The sequence below is a fragment of the Myotis brandtii genome, unplaced genomic scaffold (assembly GCF_000412655.1).
Source record: "Myotis brandtii unplaced genomic scaffold, ASM41265v1 scaffold11, whole genome shotgun sequence".
NCBI lineage: Eukaryota > Metazoa > Chordata > Mammalia > Chiroptera > Vespertilionidae > Myotis > Myotis brandtii.
In genome coordinates, this window is record NW_005353752.1 from 1,377,169 (window position 1) to 1,384,026 (window position 6,858).

Consider the following 6,858-nt stretch of genomic DNA (forward strand, 5'->3'; position numbering starts at 1 on the left):
ATATCTCTTCCCTGCCTCACCACTCTCAGCCCCACTCACTCACCTCCTCACTTGGTTTTGCATTTGGCCCCTTCCTCAGCCTTGACTCCCTACTCAACTGAGGCATTCCATTTACTCATTAAAAACTCTATGTCCCTGCTAAAATGATTGGCTCTCTCCTCCACCAACCTCTGTAAGTACAAGAAAAATGTATATTTTCCCATCAATAATATCAATTGTGCCCTCTCTCCCTAGAATTCAGACATAGAAAACAAGCATTAATTTAAATAACCATTTTTTTGTTTTCTTCAGAAAGATAAAATGAATACTATTTAATAATGCAACAACTTATTATTTATTTCTAAAGTAACATTTGCTCTGCCATACTCACTTTAATATGATATGAAGGCCTCTGCTCACTCTGTCTCCTCAATCCCAAGTCCTTCCTTCCCATCTTACCTCAGGCAGTATCCTCTTGTTCCCTCTTCTTCATCCATCAGAATACCATCCTGCTAAGATGAAGGTCCATAAGTTTTGTACATATGGTTTCTTCTTTGTATATTGTTCCAGGTCTTATATTTAGGTCTTTGATCCATTTTGAGTTAGTTTTTGTACATGGTGACAAATTGCAGTCTAGTTTTATTCTTTTGCATGTAGCTTTTCAATTTTCCCAGCACCTTTTATTGAAAAGGATTTCTTTTCTCCATTGTATGTTTGTTGAAAAGTATTTGCCCACATATACTGTGGGTTTATTTCTGGGCTCTCAATTCTTTTCTATTGGTCTGTGTGTCTGCTTATGAACCTTGGTCTGAGAGAGAATTTTATAAATTTTACCTCAAAGGGAGAAAAAATCAAAATAATTAAAAAGCTTCTGCAGAGCAAAAGAAACCAACAACAAAATAAAAGGCAACCAACCAAATGGAAGAAGATATTTGCAAACAACACCTCCGGTAAGTGACTAATTTCCAAAATATATAAAAAACTCATACAGTTCAACAACAAAAACAAACAAACAAATAAAAAATGGGGAGAGGATCTGAATAGACATTTCTCCCAAGAAGACATACAAATGGCCAACAGCTATATGAAAAAATGCTCAATCTCACTAGCTATTAGGTAAATGTAAATCAAAATTACAACGAGATACTACCTTTTAGAATGGCTATTATCAACAAGACAAGCAATAACAAGTGTTGGAGAGGTTGTGGAGAAAAAGGAACCCTCATTCACTGCTGGTAGGAATGTAAAATAGTGCAGTAACTACTAAAAACAGTATGGAGGTTCCTCAAAAAATTAAGAATCATTATCATGTGATCCAGCAAACCCTCTTCTGGGTACCTGCTCCCCCAAAATTTGAGAACATTCATTTGCAAATATATATGTACCCCTCTGTTTATTACAGTATTGTTCATGGTGGCCAAGACATGGAAACAACCTATGTTCTTCTATAGAGTATTGGATAAACAAGATGTGATACAATGGCATACTACTCAGCCATAAAAAAAGATGAAGTATCGCCATTTGTAACAATATAGATGGATCTTGAGAATATCATGCTAAGCAAAATAAGTCAGACAGAAAAAGTCAAGAACCATATGATTTCACTCATATGTGGGATATAAAACTGAAAGCAACAAATGAACAAATGAAACAAAACAAAGAAACAAACAAAAACTCATAGACACAAGTAGAAATGTGGTGGTTACCAGAGGAAAAGGCAGGTGGGAGCAGATAGTAAAGGGAGTCAAATATATGGTGATGGATTATTTGACTTTGGGTGACAAACATACAATGCAACATACAGATAATGAATTCTAGAATTGTACACTTAAAACTTATATCATTTTATCAATGTCACCCAAATAAATTTAATTTTAAAATACCATTCCACCAACTCCCAGATTATGTCTGCCCTCCATAAAGAAGGCAGGTCTCCCATGCTAGTCCTGCTGTTTGTTTTCTTGTACTCTCTAATTATTTCACACATCTTTGTCTTCTCTTCTCTATTTCGAATGAACTGCTTATGGCAATAAAAATTTTAAGCCTTAAGGTCCCCTGGAAATACACACATCAGCAGTAATGCTCCCCTGAGGACATCAGGAAGAGTGCACAAAACTGCCCTTAAGTCATTGCAGAGCTCCAGCTCCGGGAAAGCAGCCACGAGGTTATCGCGAGAACCGCCTCCAGACCAAGCGCCTGTGTCTGGCAGAGCCGGTGTGAGACGAAGAGACCAGCCTTGCCTGCCACCGGGGTCATCAAGACTTTCGGCCGGACCTCTGAGCACACACCGAGATAGTGAGGAGCCAGACACAAAGCACAGACTTTGGCGCTGAAACGGATTAATAAGGAACTTAGTGATTCGGCCCGTGACCCTCCAGCACAGTGTTCTGCAGGTCCAGTTGGGGATGATACGTTTCATTGGCAAGCCACAATTATGGGACCTAATGACAGCCCATATCAAGGTGGTGTATTCTTTTTGACAATTCATTTTCCTACAGACTACCCCCTCAAACCACCCAAGGTTGAATTTACAAGAATTTATCATCCAAATATCAACAGTAATGGCAGCATTTGTCTCAATAGTCTAAGATCACAGTGGTCTCCTGCTTTAACTATTTCTAAAGTTCTTCTATCTATTTGTTCACTGCTATGTAATCCAAACCCAGATGACCCCTAGTAACCAGAGATCACCAAGGATCTGTAAAACAGACAGAAATAAGTATGACAGAATATCTTGGGAATGGATTCAGAAGTATGCCATGTGATGCTACCTTAAAGTCAGAATAACCTGCATTATAGCTGGAATAAACTTTAAATTACTGTTAAAAAAAAATAAAACCTGTGCTGTATCCCCAACATCTTACTGTAATAGTGCACATTGGAATTCACACAACTCTAATAGAGATCTCAAATCAGTTTAATCTTTTTTTCTCACCTGTGTTTTAATTACTATGCTGTTGTCAGACCTTTTCATGGAGAGAACTGAGCGTGGGAGATGTCACTAAGGGAACTTATCAAAAAGAGAACTAATTTATATAAGTGTTTAAGTATTTATTTTCCTTCTTCAATTTCACAGCTTATTTAGATCCAAAAGGCAGCATTAGTGAAATAAAATTTTCACTGTGTAAAAATGTTCCCCAAGAAAAAAATTTCCTTGCTCTTGAAAATATTTTTGTTGGAGCAACACAGAAAAGTAGCACAGAGCCTATTTGAACAAATTACTTGAGTCAGCAACTCTATACAGACATAATCTGAAAGATTCATGAATTTGGGTCAACATTGCTGAAGGAGACCTAACATTTCAGTGTTCCCAGCCCAGTTTGGAGCATATTTCAAAGGGCCATTTATCAGACAGTACTCTTGTCTAACTGTGACTATAGTTTCTTAGTGTTGAAACAATGAACTAACCTTTGCATGGGACACATACATGACCTTTCCCAGGAGTTATTTGGGTGTGAATTTGGTGTAATTTCATTGTCTATTACTTCATAGGATACAGATTAAAAAACAGTAACATTATGTAATATAATGTTTGCTTCTAAATATTTCCTGGAGGGGGTGCATGCAAATATACTGTTGGGATTTGCTTCATTGTTTGACATCAAATGATGATGTAAAGTTCAAAAGAGTGAATATTTTGCCATGTTCAGTTAAAAGTGCACAGTAATGCTCCCCTGAGTAAATGATCCCACTGATCCAAGTGTCAGTTTCCTCACCTATAAAATGGAGATAAAAATAGTACCTTCCTCGTAAGTGATGCTTTAAGGATTAAATGAGATTATGTTTCCAAGAGTTAAGCACAGTGTTGACACATGGGAAGGTCTCACTAAATGTCAGCTTTTATTATGCTGTGAATGATGATCAAGATGGAAGGCATTGACTAGGCCAAGAAGATGAAAAACAAAAGATCAAATCAGTGATTGGTCAAGCCAAAAAAAACCTTATCAGCTCAGAAGATTACCTGAACTATTGTAGATCAAAAAGAAGCCTGGTTGTTAGTTGGACTGTTTAGCTTGTCAGCCTTTGATAGCTTGTTTTGCAGACTATATGGTTTCTTGGAAGATTGTTCTAGCCACAAGAAGGAGCACAGTGTGTCCCTTCTACACACTGGAATAGAAGGGGAATTCTTTCACAAGTCATTGTAATTCCCCAAATTGGAAACTTGACCAAATAGCCAGAAGGTTTAATAAAGGGGCCCCTGCTTGTCAGCCATGGCAGCCTTGCCGAGTTTCACACAGGGTATCACTCTGAGCTTCTGCTGTGGCATAGACTGGCATGTTACTCCTGTCTTGACTCAGGAAACCACTCATGACCTTCTGACTCACCAACACCTCTTCCTGCAGCTTCTCGGTACAAGTCCCTTCCCCTAAGGGCTAGCCAGTGATAAAACATATAACCAACAGTTATTAAGTATGTACTAGGTATCAATTGCTATGTTATTATATCATGACAAGAGCCAAATTAGATGCATACATCTGCTATTCCTTTTTTACAGAGGAGGTGACCAGGTGATGACATTTGGTTAAATTGCCCAAGATCACCTTTCATAGGTAGCAAAATGCAAACCCAAGCTCTTTGGCTCCAAAGTTCACATTCTTAACTTTGGATAATGGAAACAGCAGATCTCAGCCTACATAATTTAATGTTAGAATCAGTATTATAGTTAACAGATTAAATAAGTTCTTATGTAGTATGATTTGAAAGGTAGAAATGGCTCTTTATTTAAAATAATCAAAAAACAACTAAAATATTATTCATATTTCTGGAAATTCCTATATGCTCATTTCTTTAGGTCAACATATTAAGGCCCTTTGCAAAGGTTATCTTCTCAGGAAGGAAATGATATTTATTAATATGTACTATGTGTTGGGTAAGTGTGCCAAGGTTCCTCGGTGATTCTTGACTACATCAAAGTTTGAGAACCTCTGTCCTAAGGGAGGTCTCCGGACTCTCTACCTCAACCATCGCCCCATGTAGCCAACTCAAACACTCTCTGTCCTCATTCCTGAACTCAACACTCACTCTTCCTGTAATATTACAATATCTCTGACCAGCAGGCCTCCAACTTAAACCTTTGTTGTTGTTGTTGTTCAAACCATACTGATGAATCTCAGAGGGGCCAGGGGCGGGGGAAGAGATTAACCAAAGAATTTATATGCATATATGCATAGTCCATGGACAGACAGTAGTGTGGTAGGAATGGGGGTGGGAAGTGCAGTGGAGGGGATCAATAGGAGGAAAAGGGATATCTGTAATACTTTCAACAATAAAGGTAAATTTTTAAAAATAGATAAATAAATTAAATAAAATTCCAACCAGATTACCTCTGAGTTCATTCTAGTCAGTGTAGGCAACATCTCTCCATCACCGAGCTGCAAAACTCAGTCATCCTGAGTTCTCCCTCCAACTTGAGAGAACCAGGTCTTATTGATTCTGCCTTTTGGATGCTCCTTGAAACAGCCTTTTTCTACTTTCCACTCCTGTGGCTTTATCCTTGTTCAAGAGCTCATTCAATACCTTTGTTCCCACCCTGCCCACCTCCACCACCGCTAAGACCAGCTGGGCTGACAGGTCCTGTCTGGTCTCCCAGTCTCTCCCTATCTTTGCCTCTATCCACACACTACAGCTCTGATCACATCCTTGCTATGTATGTGCAAAGGCTTCCCACCTTTCAAATGCTCTATTACTGAATTTTGTCCAGAATGGCTCTAACTTACCCGCTATGCCATCTTCTCCAACTCCCAGGCAAACCCTGATTCTTCCTAACCCCACCACAGCTCATGCGGTTCTCTCATTTAGAATGTTCTTTCCATTCTCTCCACATAAACATGCCTTAATTTTTATTGAGACCTTGACCAAAGCACACTTTCACCAGTTTTGCTGGTTACTCTTGAGCAACTCTGTGCCAGAAGGAAAGCAGGCTTGGGGGTGGGGCATCTGAACCTGAATCCAAGCCTCCACTTAGCTGGTGGTGGTAACAAAGAAGCCAAATAAATCTACTCCATGGGATTAGAATGGAGGGTTAGGGAATGATGGAGTAATGGAACCAGGCTGACTTAGGGCCATAAATGCATGTGTCTGGGTGTCAGTTTTGCCCATTGCTAGCTACATGGCCACAGTCAGAGTCTATGAACTGTACTTTGATTTTTCTCATCTGTAAAAGTGGAATAATATTTCTTTCAGATAACCTTGATGAGAAGTAGAATTAACAAATAAAGTACATGACCCTCAGCAGTAGCATTTATTCTTGTGTATTTAGTCTGCTTCCCATCCTACAAACATCATACACATTTACTGTGATTGTCTTCCACAGCCTTTTGCACCACCCTTAAAGAGTTTATCTTTCTTTGCCATGTTTTCTACTTATTTCAAGAATGTCTTTTCTCTGGACTCAACTCCAAGCCTGCTGACCCAGGAGCTGTTTCTTAACCTACCTTTGTATCTATTGTAGAAGCTAGCACAGTGCCCAACACGCTCAGGAAATGTTAGATTTAGTTAAAATTGAGGAGCCCTTAAAGAGTTTATCTTTCTTTGCCATGTTTTCTAATTTCAAGAATGTCTTTTCTCTGGACTCAACTCCAATCCTGCTGACCCAGGAGCTGTTTCTTAACCTACCTTTGTATCTATTGTAGAAGCTAGCACAGTGCCCAACACGCTCAGGAAATGTTAGATTTAGTTAAAATTGAGGAGGAAAAGGAGCCCCAGACAAGTCTGGAGGGCAGGAAGGTTGTCCTTTGAGGCACTGCAGAGGGGACAGCCAGGAGGCAGAGTGAGAACAGTGTATACCTGAGGGACACAGAGCAGCTGAGGATCAAGGGTTCCCTTCACCATCGGCCCCCATGGAGGTGGTAAGAGGCTGTGCTCTTAATGTGGTGCAAT

The 6,858-nt window shown here is 39.4% G+C and overlaps 1 pseudogene; it reads left to right on the forward strand.

Annotated features, from left to right (window-relative positions):
• Window positions 1–2,079: 2,079 nt before the first annotated feature.
• Window positions 2,080–2,812, forward strand: LOC102240870 (annotated as a pseudogene).
• Window positions 2,813–6,858: the final 4,046 nt, after the last annotated feature.